Raw genomic sequence first — 16,578 nt, 5'->3', positions numbered from 1 at the left:
TAAAATATATAAAATTTAGCCAAGCATGGTGGCAGTCGCCTGTAATCCCAGCTACTCAGGAGGCTGAGGCAGGAGAATCACTTGAACCCAGGAGGCAGAGGTTGTAGTGAGCCGAGATTGTGCCACTGTACTCCAGCCTGGGAGACAGAGTGAGACTCCATCTCAAAAAAAAGAAATTAAGAGTGTTAGTCCCATTCTAGGGGTGGAAATGGTAAGACATATAACTAAGGGAGGCCATATTTCCAGCTGTATGAAGGAAGCTGGTCTGTGTTAAGATAAATTGAAGCAAAGGCAGCAAAGCAAGCAAAGAAGCAAGAGAGTTCCTGGCTCCAGAAGTTCCTGAAGCCTTGGTTCATTGCCCAGTCCTAGTTTGACATTTCAACCTTTTGTTTTGGATATCTGGAGCTAATTCTTCTTCACTTTTGCCTAAGCAAGTTCAGGCTGGGTTTCTGTCACTTGCAACCAAGAGTCTTGGAAAACATAAGCACCACAGAGCCACAACTAAACTGAATTCCCTGCTGATCCTGAGAACACTTTTGCTTATCCTGTTTCTTGTGCCTAGAATGTGCCTTATTTGCAATTTAACCACTCAACTTCTAAGAACTCTTTTCTGGCTAGTTGCAGTGGCTCACACCTGTAATCCCAGCACACTGGGAGGCCGGGATGAGTGGATCATTTGAGGTCAGGGGTTCCAGACCAGCCTGGCCAACATGGTGCAATCCTATCTCTACTAAAAATACAAAAAAAAAAAAAAAAAAAAATTACCTGGGCGTGGTGGCGCATGCCTGTAATCTCAGCTACTCAGGAGGCTGAGGCAGGAGGATCACTTGAACCTGGGAGGCGGAGGTTGCAGTGAGCCAAGATTGCACCACTGCACTCCAGCCTAGGCAGCCCTACACTCAGCAGCAGTGTAGAGTGAACAAGAAGTCAGACACCTAACTTTATAATTTTGCTCATACAACCAATAGGAAATACAGAGGGACAGAATCAACTATAAGGATATAGGGATAGAAGTTTTATTATTTAGCTATCTTGCCAAGGATATTTATCTCCATCTATAGTTTTCAGACCCCTAAAGGCCATGGGTATACTTCATACAGCTTACAGTCCTTACAGGGCTACAGAGTGAGACTCTGTCTCAAAACAAACAAACAAAAAACCAACAAAAAAAACCCCAATTTCTCATTAACTGTCCCTGATCCAACCTGCCGTAATTTAACTATATCTCATCTAAGCCCTCCAGTCCTTTCTTAAAGAAGAAAAAGGCATACATACCTCTCACTGTGCTCGCAGCTTTCTAACTCGTGTTATAAATATTTATATATGCTGAAGCTTGATAGAGCATGGAAAAAAGGTAAAATTATTTATATATGCTTCCCATTATTTTCTTACCAGAACAAAGATGTGCCTAGTTCATGGATAGCACTCTGTAATTGTTAGTTCCCTTCTTCTTTCCCTCCTCCCTACGTAGGCTTTTCCCCCTGTAGTTTCATTTTCTTTCCCCAGCATCAACATTCCATTCCCTGCTGCTGAGTGAGAAATGTTCATCTGTGTCTGCCGCAGGGTATTGTGTTTTGATGAAACAACACTAACAAACTGTTGTAAAAATAATTTATCTAAAAATGGTTATTGCATTGTGGGACTAAGAAACAGCTACAAAGGGAAGTCTTTAATACTGTTTAGATGGTGGGTTGTCCTAGTGTATATCATATTTGATTTTAGGATATGGATTTCAAACAGGAATCCTAGAAGGTTTGCATTTAGCAAGAAAGAACTCCATTTCCAAAAGAACCAACTGCCAATCTTATAATCCTATTTTTAGTATCCCTACTTCCCTTCAAATCTCTTTGGCAGATCAATTATCTGTTAGTGAGAAAGGAGGGAATGAATGTGTTTTCATATGTAGATACATTTTAATAAAAATTCTAGGCAACTTTTGTGGCTTGGAGGTTGGTGTTTTGAGAATACCTTATTATCAGAATATGTAACTTTTGGTATTTAGCTGTCAGCTTCCCTCTCAGATTTTACCGCCTGGATGAAATTCTCTCCAGGAGTCTCTCCTGAGTTCTGAGAATATTTATTTTTTTCTGTACTTTTCCTTAGTTAATATCATATTGCTTTTTATCAAAGGCTATTTTTTGCACAAGTCTTTGTCTTCCAGAATTAATTTAAATTAGTCTTTGGGTTTAGCCAGTTTCAAATTTTACTTGTACCAAGAGAAAATTGTCATGGTTGTGCTTTGTTTAAAGAATGATATATTCAGGAAGACCTACGAAAATACCTATTACAGATCTATAAATATCAAGTTAAAATGTTGCCCTTCCTTGATATCCTGCTTCTCTGGAAAAGCAGCAGTATAGAGTGAACAAAAATTAACTTTATAATTTTGCTTATATAACCAATAGAAAATATAGAGAGAATCAACTATAAGGATATATGGATAGAACTGTTTATTATTTAGATATCTTTTCATGGATATTTATCTCCATCTATAGTTTTCAGACCACTAAAGGGCATGGATATACTTCATACAGCTTATAGTTCTGGCATAATGTCTTACACATGGTAGGCACTCAATAATTGTGAGAAATGATGGATTGATACACTATCTTGGAGTTTCTTTATAGGGAATATGATTATGAATAAAGTCTTAATACTTAGCTCAAACCCTTTTGTATTGTAAAGATGCAGAGTACAGATGCTCTTCTACATACGATGGGTTTATGTCCCAATAAACTCATCATAAGTCAAGTCAGGCCGGGCGTAGTGGCTCATGCTCGTGATCCTAGCATTTTGGGAGGCTGAGGCAGGAGGATTGCTTGAGTCCAGTGTTTCAAGACCAGCCTGGGCAATGTAGCAGACCTCATTTCTAAAATAAAAAAAAATTAGCTGGGTGTGAAGGGATGTGCCTGTCGTCCTAGTTACTTGGGAGGCTGTGGTGAGAGGGTTGCTTCAGCCTGGGAGGTTAAGGCTTCAGTGAGCTGTGACTGCAACAACAACAACAAAAGTCAAAAATGCATTTGATACAATTAACCTATTGAACATCACAGCTTACCCCACCCTAATTTAAAGTGCTCACGACACTTACATTAGCCTACAACTGGACAAAATCATCGGGCCAAACAGGACAATACAGTGTTGATGATTGCGTGGCTGACTGGGAGTTGCAGCTTGCTGCTACTGCTCAGCACTGTAGGAGAATACCCAGATTGCCCGGGAAAAGATAAAAATTCAAAATTTGAAGTCCAGTTTCTGCTGAATGCATATTGTTTTCATTCTATCTTTAAGATGGAAAAATCAGAAGTCAGGGACCATTTCTATAAATAAACCATAATTGAAATAAGGTATGTGTTATATTTTGGAAATGCCTCTTAGGTTCTGATCTGCAATATTACCTGGATCAGAAAGACTGGCTGAGGGAACTATTGGGGACCAAGTATGTGAGGTGGAATTAATTCTTTTTCTGGTGTTTAAACACAAGCTGTAAGAACAAAATGTTTCTAATTAAGATACCACTGATTTTTCTCTCCATTAATTACATCCTTCTTCCAAGCTAATGGGTGTATATAATGACTCCACATCAAAGACTCTTTTCTAATGGCTTATGATATATGAGTTTTATTAGAACCAAGGAGAATTCACAGCCCATAACGGAGCAATTTGTTGAAGTTATTTTGGAGTTGATTTAGGAACTGCTCTTCATGAAATGTGCTGAATCTTCATTATGTATGCTTTCTTTTTTCTTTTTTAAGACAGAATCTCACTCTGTCACCCAGGCTGGGGTTCAGTGGTGTGATCTTGGCTCACTGCAACCTCCAACTCGTGGGTTCAAGCAATTCTCACTGCTTCAGCCTCCTGAGTAGCTAGGATTATAGGCACCCACCACCATGCCTGGCTAATTTTTGGTATTTTTTAGCAGAGATGGGGTTTCTCCATGTTGGCCAGTTGAACTCTCGACCTCAGGTGATGTGCCTGTCTTGGCTTCCCAAAGTTCTGTCATCACAGGTGTGAGCCACCATGCCTGGCCCATTATAGACGTTTTCTAAACCTCCTCCAAAAAGACTTTCAGCTCTTTTTTTTTTCTTTTTTCATTTTTGCGACTTTCAGCTCTTTTTGCACTTCTTCTGGTTTGCTTGCTCCCTCCCACTGTACCCTTACCACTTGCACCCTCCTCACATTATATTATAATGATCTATTTTATTCCCTCTTCCCATTAGATGATAAGGTCCTTGACGGCAAGTATTTAAGCTTGTTCAATATTATCTTTAGTGCCTTGCACAATTCTAGACTTATGATAGGCATTCCACAAAGATCTGTTGAATGAATGAATGATCATACCTTGCATTTTAAAACAATTCTAGACTTATGATAGGCATTCCACAAAGATCTGTTGAATGAATGAATGATCATACCTCGAATTTAAATAGTGCTACAAATATGGTTACAAAGTACTTTTCTATGTTATTTGACTCCCATGATACTCTCTGGCAGGTACTGGGTTTTATTATCATCCCTATTTACAGATGTGAGAGTGGGCTCAGAAAGACTGTGTAACGAAAGGGCAACTAGGCTGCGATTTCTGGAGCTACCAGAACTCATGAATTCTTGCTCTGGAGCTCTCTTCTGTTTTCAGAGCTATTCGTTTCCTGAGCCAAGTGCCAAGAGTAACACAAACGTACTCCCCTGAGTCCGTTTACCTCTGTTGCTCTGCTTCCACACTTCACTGTTCTAATGGATTTCTTCACTTCCAACTTAGCACTAATTTTTACTTAGGAGCTGCACATTTCCTACATGCATATGAAAGATGAAAAATATATATTCTACTGTTCATTCTCCAGTTCCTTTGCCTGGGACCTCCCAGCTGTATTGTGGGACTGTGGAGTATGAGGCATGAAGTGGGGGTGAGGTGTGTGAGGGGAGGAAGATGTGGCTGGCTGGTATGGCCAGAGTGTGCTGCTCAGAAGGCCATCAGAGCAAGGGCTTGTGATGTTGAGGCTTTGGCTGTGGCTCTGAAATTCCTCTATCCACTCCTCCCATCTACAATACTTTTCTTTAGGGAAATCTGAATAAAATGAACTGGTGGGGTTGGGAGAATAATGCTGACAACAAGATCCCAGCATATGTTGATTTGAGTATGGAACAGTGTTTTGGCCTGGTGCGGGGGCTCACACCTGTAATCCCAGCACTTTGGGAGGCAGAGGCAGGCAGATCATTTGACGTCAGGAGTTTGAGACCAGCCTGGTGACGTGGTGAAACCCTGTCTCTACTAAAAATACAAAAAAATTGAGCTGGGCGTGGAGGAGCACACCTGTAATCCCAGCTACTCAGAAGGCCCAGGCAGGAGGACTGCTTGAACCCGGGAGACACAGGTGGCAGTGAGCCAAGATCATGCCACTGTACTGCAGCCTGAGCAGAAGAGTCAGACACTGTCTCAAACAACAAAAACAGCGTTTTGGCAAAGAGTGGTGTGGTCAAGGTGAGGGTGGTTAGTAGGGCACACTTGCTGACACTAACAATATTTGCTAACTGTATGCAACTGAACAATGGTATTCAATTATCTTTTACACGCAGCTCTAAAGGGGAAGCTAAGGAGAGAGTAAAAGAGGGACTCTTAATTGGCCTTTAAAATACGCTGTCCTTTTCTTGAAATAGAATGGGCAAAACCAGTACAGTTTTCCAAATTCAAGAAAAACAATGTCATGATATTTGTGAGTGCCATAGATGATTACATCAACAAATTAAAAGGATGACACAAAGCTTGTTGCTTTTTTTTTTTTTTTTTTTGAGACAGAGTTTCGCTCTTGTTACCCAGGCTGGAGTGCAGTGGCGCGATCTCAGCTTACCGCAACCTCCGCCTCAGCCTCCTGAGTAGCTGGGATTACAGGCACATGCCACCATGCCCAGCTAATTTTTTGTATTTTTAGTAGAGACAGGGTTTCAGCATGTTGACCAGGATGGTCTCGATTTCTTGACCTCATGATCCACCCGCCTCGGCCTCCCAAAGTGCTGGGATTACAGGCTTGAGCCACTGCGCCCGGCAGCTTGTTGCTTTTGAGTGAGCTTCACACACAATGCCCAGATCATAATGCACTAGCAACAATGACATCACTCCTCATATAGCTACTCCCTTACACCGTTTACCAGAAAGACACATTTTACATAGAAACTTAAAAACTGCCGGGCGCGGTGGCTCAAGCCTGTAATCCCAGTACTTTGGGAGGCCGAGGCGGGTGGATCATGAGGTCAAGAGATAGAGAATATCCTGGTCAACATGGTGAAACCCTGTCTCAGGTGGCCGAGGCGGGAGAATTGCCTGAACCCAGGAGGCGGGGGTTGCGGTGAGCCGAGATTGCGCATTGCACTCCAGCCTGGGTAACAAGAGCGAAACTCCGTCTCAAACAAAACAAACAAACAAAAAAAGAAACTTAAAACTACACACATAAGAGTACTTAATATGTGACGTATGTGAGCTTTACCTATATTTTACTCCTCAGAGGAACCTTGTGATAATAAGAACTGGTATTATAAGTTGAAACCTAAGGAACTGAGGTTCGGAGGGGTCAAGAAACTTGCCCAAGGTCACTATCTGGGATAAATGGCATTCCTGAGTCCCCACCAGCTGCCTGACAGTGAAGCACATGGCTCCTGGCTCTTGGACTAAACTGCCTCAAGTGACACACAAACATATATCTAACCATGGACAAGCACTCCCTTGTCTATCTATACCGTAATTTTTTTTTTTTTTTATATACCGTAATTTCTTACACTAGTGACACATTCATGGCTCGTATGTTGTGTGCTGCTTCTACGCCTCCAGTTAGATTGCAAACTTCTGGAAGGCAGAGACCAGCTCTATTTTTTGTCCCCATATCATTGGTCAGTTACACATAATTGGTGCTCGGTAGAATATCTGGAAGGAAAGACACCATGAAGGTGACAGGATAAAGGCGGGAGTCCAGGAGTAAAACCAGATTCAGAAGGAGGAAGATGGAGATGGAGTATTCATTGAACAATTTAATGTCCACTTGGACCTGTGTTAGGCGCTAGGGGTACGGTGAGGACTGAGCCAGTCCGTGTCCTGATAAAGGATGAGGTCATGATCAAGAATGGAAGTCACCCAAAGGACACTTTACCCAGTGTTCCCCAGCAGAAAAGAAAACCGAGGAGCCAGGCCCCGCGACGTCCGCAGGGTTCTGGCCGTCTCGTAACGCGCAAAGACACGAACGAGGTAGAAGTAGGTCAAGTGAAACGCTTTCGTGTGATTGAACTTGGCCGGCCGGAGGGCCTGGGCCCGCTGCGACTGGAGATAAAGAGCGCGGGACGCCGCGTGCGAGGCGGAGATAAAGGGGTGTGGCCCCGCCCCGGCTGCAGGCTTTCACACGTGTTACCTCGCCGGGCGGCTCCCGGACGCCGGGCGGTGGGGTCTTCCCTGCCCACCACGAGGAAAACGGGGCGCACCGGCTGGTGCCCCACTCCTCACCGCCCTTTGTGAAACGCCCCCAACTGTGCTACATCTGCGGAGTCCGGTCCCCTCGGGCGATCGGGACAGTCCGGATTCCGCGAAGGGCTGAAAGGTGAGGGCCGCGTGGTGGCAAAGTATCCCCAGCACCTAGGTTGGCTCCCCTCGGGCCCTAATCCTCTTCCCCTTTTCGCTCGACCCCCGGCTCCGCCTAACTCGTGTTCCTCTCAGCTCTCCTTTTGCCTCCCGCGCTGGGCCTGCGGGGCGGGGCGAGGGCTCCGGGCTGCGCGAGAGTTCCGTCCAAATCTCGCGAGTTCCGCCTGCCGCCGCTGCTGCCGCCGCCTCTTACGTCTTTCCCTTTGACAAGTCGCTGCTGCTGCAGCAAAAATAAAGGACGTGGCCGCCGCAGCCTCTGCCGAGCCGGGCTCGGGTCACCGGAGCCGCGCCCCACCCCCGCCAGCTCCAGAGCCGCGTAAGGTAACGCATCCTCCGCAGTCCTCCTGATCCTGTGTGTGTGTGTGTGTGTGTGTGTGTGTGTGCGCGCTTTGCCGGCCGCTCGGGGCCGGCTAGGGCCGTTCCGGGACTGCCGCCGAGCGGGGCTGCTGAGGTCCCAGGTGGGCGGCAGGCGAGCTCGGGGAGTCTTCCCGGCGCGGCGCGGCGCGGACGGCGGCCCCAGAGGCCTCGCGTCGCACGGGCGCCTGCGAGCAGCGTAGAAGCTGAGGCGACCGCGGAGAGGGCCGAGGGACCCGCCCCTCCTGCGGCTTACCGCGTCTGTGCCTCGGCCCCGCGGTGGTCGCGTCTCTGACCTTCTGTCTCATTCCTTTATCCGCTGAACAGCGCCCCTGCCCCGGCTGGGGCTCGGTCCGGGGGCGGCGGCCCACTCCCCTCCCTCTCAGGGTCCGGGGAGAGCCGCGACCCCGGTGTCCCCAGGCGCCGGCCGCTTTTAGCGGGGTGGAGGCTGAGACGTCGTATCTCCCTCCTCTCCTCTGCCTTTGGATGGGGGCAGCTCATCATTTGCTAAACCTGTCTGCAAATCTCCCGCCCCTATAAAACAACAAATTATAAAGCCTTTGCCACCGGGAGGCGAGGCGAGGCGGGGCGCATTGTTTAGGCTTCAGTATGAGCTGAGGATGATGATGGTGATGACAGGAGCTGCCCCGGGGAACATGGTGAAGTGTGTTCTGTGATGGGTGGCAGGTTACTGGGAGACACGAGGAGAGGGCAGGAGTTTGTACCACCTCTCCCAGGAGGTTATGTAAAAGACATGTTATCTCTATTAGAGAGCTTTGAAACACAGGGACAGATTTGCCTTCGTTTAAGAAATGTCAATAATACCTAGAAAATAGGGATAATCAAATGATAGGAGTAACAAATCTGAATAAACCAACCCATTTTTGTAACTCTTGTCTCCAGAGGTGGCATTTTATGGTTAACATTTTGGTGTATTTCCTAATTTCCTAAGACACAGTTCTTTTTAATCCTTGCATCGGACTTCCCCATTCTATATAGGTTCCAAAAATGATTTCTTTGAATCATTCTCTGGCCTGCTTGATGAAAACTGGCTACTTGTTCATTATCACTGGTTTTACTCTGCCATCACTATCCTTTGCATTGAGCCCTTTTCCAAAACGATTGTTAGCTAAGTGGTTTGAAAAATCAAACGTTAAAACGGTGTCTGTGTGGATCTAGTATATATGTATGTATTATATTTTTACAATTCTGCTAGTGGTGGTTGCTCAAAACGGGGCAGTATTTGTGGAAGGCAAAGAAACTATGATTATTCATAGTGGGAAGAAACCTATTTACCTCAAGGTTTTATAAAATTGATTTCCACTGGATATTTTTAGACCAAAGTTGTTCTGTGAGATTGTTAGTTTAATAGTGCCTGTTGTGATTAGTGTGGGATGAGTATGTACCTTTGATATGTTTCCATAGCCTGTATTTATACAAGCAAATTTGAGTGTCCTAGGTCCCTGTGTTAGGCATCAACGTACATATATATGTATACGCACGCACACACACACACACACAAAGACACACACACACACACACACACACACATATTCTACACCGGTGCACCTTTTTGTATTTGGAAGTGAGTTAAGATGTATTGCTGCTATATTATTTGAGAAAAGATAGCATTAGGTAAGGGCAAAGAAGAGTCATAATATTTCCCCCAAATCACATGACAAGATTGTATGGCAGAATGAGATATCTAGGGAGGGTGGAAATCTGGAGCCTTTTAAAAATAGGATAGATTGTCATCTGGGGTTGTTATTGGAATGGATTAAATGGCCTATTAAGGCCTCTTGTAATTCTAAACTTTTATGAATTTTGCTTTCCCTAAGGTTCTTATCATTTTGCTTCTTAAATTTCCAGTCATGCTGTTTGCATGTGACACATCCATTCATTTGCTGGTTATGTGTTCCATTTCCAGTGCAGGCACCTTGATGGTGCATGGGAAGAGAAAGCAAATGTAAATGCGTCACTTAATCTGCTTATTAATATAAACATCTCTTGAAAATCTCACTTAAAGGAATTTCAGAGGATGTGTTGTTGCTTGGACTGCATTGGTTAGTGGAGGATGCAAATAATAAATAGTAATACTATTCCAACATCCCAAGCATTTTTTTTTCCCCAAAGAGTCATACTAAATACTCCTTAATATTTGAAATAGAAAAGAAAAAAAGGGCTGGATGTATTGAAGAGCTGATAAAATTCAGCTTTTCAGATCTTAAAATGATGATAATGATGACATTGTGGCTCGGAGAGTGAGGAGAATTTTGTGTTAAAATAAAAACAAGCTCGTGAAACAAAATTTGAGTTTTATAGTTGGATAACTATGTAATAACAAGTAGCAAACTTACTATAAGCTGTTGAAGATACTTTTTAAAATGGTAAATAAAACTTTGGGCCAGTCTCAGTGGCTCATGCTTCTAATCCCAGCACTTTGGGAGGCCAAGGTGGGAGGATGGCTTGAGCCCAGGAGTTCAAGATCAGCCTGAGCAACATGGTGAAACCCTGTCTCTATGATAAATACTAAAATTTGCTGGGCATGGTGGTGCATGCCTGCAGTTCCTGCTATTAGGAAGGCTGAGGTGGGAGGATCAGTTGAGCCTGGGAGGTTGAGGCTGCAGTGAACTGTGATTGCATCACTCTATTCCAGCCTGGGAGAAAGGGTGAGACTCTTAACTCAAAACAACAACAGAGCCCCACACAACTTTGGCTTAACATACACGTGAGATACATTGTTATGGGCACGTATTACAGATTATCATGATGTTGAAGACATAAAAAGTTAGTCAAGTCATTTAAAAAGAAGTTTGCAAAGCTGGTAAAGTCACATCTATTGGCATTTTCTTTAACTACAAAAAGTACAAAAAAACATAAAATCATTATTTACTTACTAGATGTCAGATTCGATTTTTATGATTTTAGTTTGTTCTGATGTCACTTACTAGGCTCTCTAAATTAATGAGACTATTAAAATTCAGATGAGATCCTTGAGCAAGAAGATAGGACAATTGTATCAGGTGATTGGTTGATGGATTTTATTTATTTTTAATGGTTTATTTAGAACTAATGTTAGACTTACAGAAAAGTTGCAGAGATAGTACAAAGTTCTTACGTACTCTTCACCAAGCACCTCCTAATGTTAACAACTTACATAATCCTGGTACAGTGATCAAAACCAGGAAGTTACCATTGGTACAAGTCTATTAACTAGAGTGTAGATTTTCCTTGAATGTAACTGGTTTTTCCCTTAATGCCTTTTCTTCTGTTCTAGGATCTAATCTAGGTTCCCACATTGCGTTCAGTTGTTGTGTCTTCTTAGTCTCCTCCAGTCTCTGACAGTTCCTCAGGTTTTGTTTTTCATGACCTTGACATTTTTGATGAGTACTGTTATTTTGTAGAACGTCTTTCATTTTGGGTTTGTCTGATGTTTTTTCTCATGATTTGATTGAGGTTAAGCATGTTTTGCAAGAAAACTACAGAAGCGATGTGTCCTTCTCAGTGCATCATACCAGGAGGTACATGGTGTTGACATGTGTTTTTGCTAGTGATGTTTTAACTTTGAACCCTTAGCTATATTCTTCACAGTAAAGTTACTATTCCTCCCTTTATTGTTCATACATATCTTGGGGGAGATACTTTGAGACTATGGATATACAGTTTCTCTTCAAACTTTCTCCCATTGATTTTAACATCCATTGGTCCATCTTGTCTGCAACAGTTATTACTGTGGTGTTTGGTTAGTCATGATTTTGTATTTCCCTCATTCCTTCTGCATTTATTAATTGGAATTCTTCTGTCAGGGAGAGATGTCCCCTTCCCTCATTTATTTATTCAACTATTTGTTTATATCTGTGTGTTCTTATGGATTTCTATTTTATTCTATGGGTTATAATCCAATACTAGTATTATTTATTGTGTTGTTCAAATTGGTCCAGGTTTGGCCATTGGAAGCTCTTTCAGGTTGGCCTTTACCCTTTTTCAAGCACTTCCTTATATTCTCGGGCCACAGGCTGTTCCATGCTCATCATATTTTTCCCTGCACCAGTCTTGGAGTCGATTACTTCTCCAAGGAGCTGTGGTTTCTTTTATTGGAGAATAGTATTTAAAAAATCAAAATCTGTATACTCAGTATGAGGAAGGAGACCCTTAATCACCTTCGGCCTTCTATATTGCATCTCAAAAGAAGTTAGAAGTTAGCCAGAGGAGGGACCGTTTGTCTCTGCCAGCCCAATTAAGGATAAGACCCCTACTGCTAACCACAATCCCATCTATAGATCACTGATATGGTATGGAGGCATCTTTCCGAACGCATTGTTTTTGCTTAAACAGGATCAAACCCCTACCTAAGTTATGTACCCCATGCCTACTCCATGGATCAAGACCCCTTCACATGTAATTTCGAGAGTTGTAAGCCTTTAAAAGGGCAGGGACTTTCTTTGTTGAGCTTGGCTGTTAGGCAACTATGCTGCTGCTGCTGCTGCTGCTGCTGCTGCTGGCTGAGTAAATCACCCCTTCCTTCCCAGTTTGGTGTTCAAGAGGTTTGTCTTGTGGCTTTTCCTGCTTTAAGTATGTTTACTGGGATATTATTGCTCCTAGGACTTCAGTTGACGGAACCAGGGAATATATCAGTATGTTATATATATTTACATATATATACAAACCTGTGTGTGCACACACACAAACATACTGATATTTCTTTCCTTTTTGAGACAGGGCCTTGCTCTATCACCCAAGCTGGAGTGCTGTGGCAAGATCGTAGCTTACTACAACCTTGAACTCCTGGGTTTAAGCCATCCTCTTGCCTCAGCTTCCCAAGTAGCTGGGACTACAGATATGCGCCCACCATGCCCCTCTATTTTTTTTATTTTTAGTAGAGAAGAGGTCCTGCTATTTTGCCCAGGCTGGTCTTGAACTCCTGAGCTCAAGTGATCCTCCCACCTCGGCTTCTCAGACTGTTGGGATTCCACACATGAGCCACTGTACCCTGCCTGGATTTCTATATATATTTAAAACCATGGGTTCATATTGACACCTATTCTAATCCAGTACCACAAAGTTCATTCTAACCTTCTCCCTTTCCTTATTTGTAACTTCTGTCTCTGTTGGAAACCTGGCTTTCATAATATAGAGTATACTCACTTATTTGTTGACTTCTAGAATCCACATTAGGTGGTTACAGATTGCTACCCTGTACCCTAATGAAAACATATTTAGTAATTAGGGTGTTGGGTACCAGCCCCAACCCTGTTTGTGGGTGGCCTTAGTCCTGGTGGTGACAAGGGATTGAGAAAAGGAAATAAAGACACGAATAGAATTTTACTGCATGGGTCCAGCATTGGTCTCGAGTTCTGGTTTCCGCAGGCTTTTATTAGATGCATACACTTGTTAATTGATGGGTGAAGCAGGGTGATCAGGGGAGGCCTTGAAACTATTGGATGAGGCCTTGAGACTATTGTGGGCAAGATGGGGGGGTGGGGGAGTGGTGGGGTGGGAGGGGGAGTGGGAGGCTGGGAGGAGTGAGAGGGGGGTAGGGGGCTGGGAGTGCTGGGGGGTGGGGGAGAAGTGGTCTGCAGCGATTCTTAAGCAAACCTAGAACACTGAATTCTACCACTGGTTGCTATCAAGGTACATTTGCATCAGAAGCATAGTGGAGAAGAGGCCACCAGATCTGACCACACCCAACACTTCAAGGGAGAGTTGCGGACACAGAGCAATCAAAATCACTCCCTATTTTGAAAACACAGACATTCCAGTTATCTCTGCCCTGCAAGGCTTTTCTTCCTTGCAAGCTCCCTCCCATCTGCAAAGACCTGCGACACAGCTCGCCTCCCTTCTCACAGATCTTGCACAAGTCTTCTTCCTGAGACCCTCATGCCACCTCCATGTTGAGAAGGCATTCTTGGGACCAAAGCAGTATTTCCTGCTCTGCAACCACCTGCGATGTTCCACGGGTGTTACAGTGCTCTCAGATGGTCTTACCTTAGGCCTCCTGTTGTCGCTTGATTTCTACTTTACTGCACCAGTATTTGACATAGCTTAGTTCAGGGTATAAACTTCAGTGTAAAATAAGCAAAGCAAGCTTATAATTATTTAACTAGAAATAACATAGGTCTGCTTCTGGCCATCTTGACCCACATCAGAGTATTTTTATATATAGTTATTTTGGTCTTTAGCCTTATAATATCTAGTCAAAATAGTTTTTCAAAGTTATTAGATTAGTTATTTTCTTTCCCACTCCCTTTAGTTAATCTTACTTATCCCTAATGCATTAGGTTCATTTGTTACTGTTACTATTCCATTTTGGGTTCCCTCTAACCCTGGTTGGTTTTAATTATTATTATTTTTTGGCAAATGAAACATTACAGTTACTAAACACTGCTACTAAATACTCCTACACAAAAAGGTGTATTGAAAGTGTCACTCTCTCCTTGTTTTTACTCTCTCCTTTCCATCCCCCATCTTTGTTTCTACTTCTTGCCCATGCCCTGTGGGTGCACAGTCTCTTTAGTTTCTGGTTTGTCCCTTCAATATTTCTTTTACACTAATGAAAATATATGTGGGTGTTCTTTTATATTCCTTTTCTTCTCATACAGTTACTTGTTGTCATACAGTTCACATACCATACAACTCATCCTTTTAAAGTGTGCAGTTCAGTGGTTTCTAGTATATTCACAAGGTGGTGCAACCATCAACTATCTAATTCCAGAACACTTTCATCACCCCCAAAAGAAACTCTGTATCCATTAGAGGTCACTTCCCATGACCCCTTCCCAATCTACTTTTCTGCATGCATTTGCTTGTTCTGGATGTTTTGTGTTAATGGAATCATATAGTATGTGGCATTTTGTGCCTGACTTCTTTCACTTAGCATAATTTTGTCAAGGTTGATCAATGTTGTAGCATGTATCAGTACTTCCTTCCTTTTAATAGCTGAATGTTATTGCATTTTGTTCATCCATGCATCAGGTGAGGGACATTTGGTTTTCTACTTATTAGCTGTTATGAATAATGCTGTTCTGCACATTCATGTACAATTTTTTTGTGTGAACATATGTTTTCAATTCTTATGGGTACCTAGGGGTGGAATTGCTGTGTGATATGATTACTCTATGTTTAACTTTTAGAGAAACTTCCAGATTGTTTTCCTATTCCCTTTTTAATGTGAAGAGTATATTATACACTTTCGCACTTTACCTTTTTCACTCAATAGTATACCCTGGAAGTGACTCCAAATCAGTTCATTCTTTTGAAGAGGTATTCCTTTCATATTCTTTGTTTTGTTTGACACAGTCTTAGTCTGTTGCCCAGTCTGGAGTGCAGTAGTGTACAATCATGGCTCACTGCAGACTCAATATCCCCCTGGGCTTAAGGGATCCTCCTGCCTCAGCCACATGAGTACCTGGGATTACAGGTGTGCACCACCACACCTGGCTAATTTGCTGATATTTTGTAGAGATGGGGTTTTGTCATGTTGTCCAGGCTGGTCTCAAATTCCTGGGCTCAAGTGATCCTCCCACACTGGCCTTCCAAAGTGTTGGGATTCTAAGAGTGAGCCACCATGCCTGGCCTTTCAAGGTAGATTTCTTTAAGAGTGATTGCTGGTTCAAAAGTTAAGTGCACATGTGGTTTTGTTAGATATTCCCAAATTCCCAAATTTTCCTCCATAAATGTATCAATTTGCATTCCCACCAGTAATGTATGAAAGCACCAACAGAATACGTTGTCATCCTTTTAATGTATATATATTTTTTGCCAGAGATAAGTGATTAAAAAAACAGTAGTCATTCTGGTGACCCCTTGTGGATGGGTGCTTAATGCTTGCAGATGGTGAGTTCTTATAGCTTGAAAATGAAATACATTGTCCACCAATATTGCATTCATACATGTAACTTGTTATGTGCAGGTGAAGTCCATTAGTTCTGGCCTAGTCAGGATTGCTCATTTTTCTTTTTTTTTTTTGAGACGGAGTTTCGCTCTTGTTACCCAGGCTGGAGTGCAATGGCGTGATCTCGGCTCACTCCAACCTCTGCCTCCTGGGTTCAGGCAATTCTCCTGCCTCAGCCTCCCGAGTAGCTGGGACTACAGGCATGCACCACCATGCCTGGCTAATTTTTGTATTTTTAGTAGAGATGGGATTTCACCATGTTGACCAGGATGGTCTCAATCTCTTGACCTCGTGATCCACCCGCCTCGGCCTCCCAAAGTGCTGGGATTACAGGCTTGAGCCACTGCGCCTGGCCCAGGATTGCTCATTTTAACATTTTTTATTTAATGGAAGTGCTCCATTGATGTATGGTACCTGTGCTCTAAAATACGTGTGAATTTTAACAAAGGATAAGTAAAATGTAAGAATATTTCTTCCTCTAGAATATGTGATACAGTAGTTATTGGTTTACATTGTACATAGTTATTTTGAACAGTATAAAGAGTACATGTTGATATCCATAGTATGGTAGTTCTTTGGACCAGTAATGTCAGTATGTTGGAACCTGTCATAGTTACATAAGGAAGAAGGGCAGTTGTAATGAAAATTAAACTGTGAGTTGAAAGTTCTGGGTTAGGGAATCCTGTTACATTTTACTGGTGCCAGAAAACTAAGACAA

At 43.0% G+C, this 16,578-nt stretch overlaps 2 protein-coding genes across 2 annotated transcripts in view; both read left to right on the top strand.

Moving 5' to 3' along the window:
- Positions 1-16,578, top strand: part of DAPK2 (death associated protein kinase 2) — a 271,914-nt gene that overhangs the window by 201,541 nt on the left and 53,795 nt on the right. The gene's annotated exons all lie outside the window — the stretch shown is intronic.
- The window catches only part of HERC1 (HECT and RLD domain containing E3 ubiquitin protein ligase family member 1), a 224,929-nt gene continuing 216,159 nt past the window's right edge, over positions 7,809-16,578 (top strand). Inside the window, exon 1 of the mRNA XM_078333326.1 lies at positions 7,809-7,936. The gene's annotated coding sequence lies outside the window, so the exon portion shown is untranslated. The remainder of the gene's footprint in view (positions 7,937-16,578) is intronic.

Source organism: Callithrix jacchus, chromosome 8, assembly GCF_049354715.1.
Source record: "Callithrix jacchus isolate 240 chromosome 8, calJac240_pri, whole genome shotgun sequence".
Classification (NCBI taxonomy): Eukaryota; Metazoa; Chordata; class Mammalia; order Primates; family Cebidae; genus Callithrix; species Callithrix jacchus.
The sequence above is the reverse complement of the archived record's forward strand: the minus strand, read 5'-3'. Positions and strand labels throughout refer to the sequence as shown.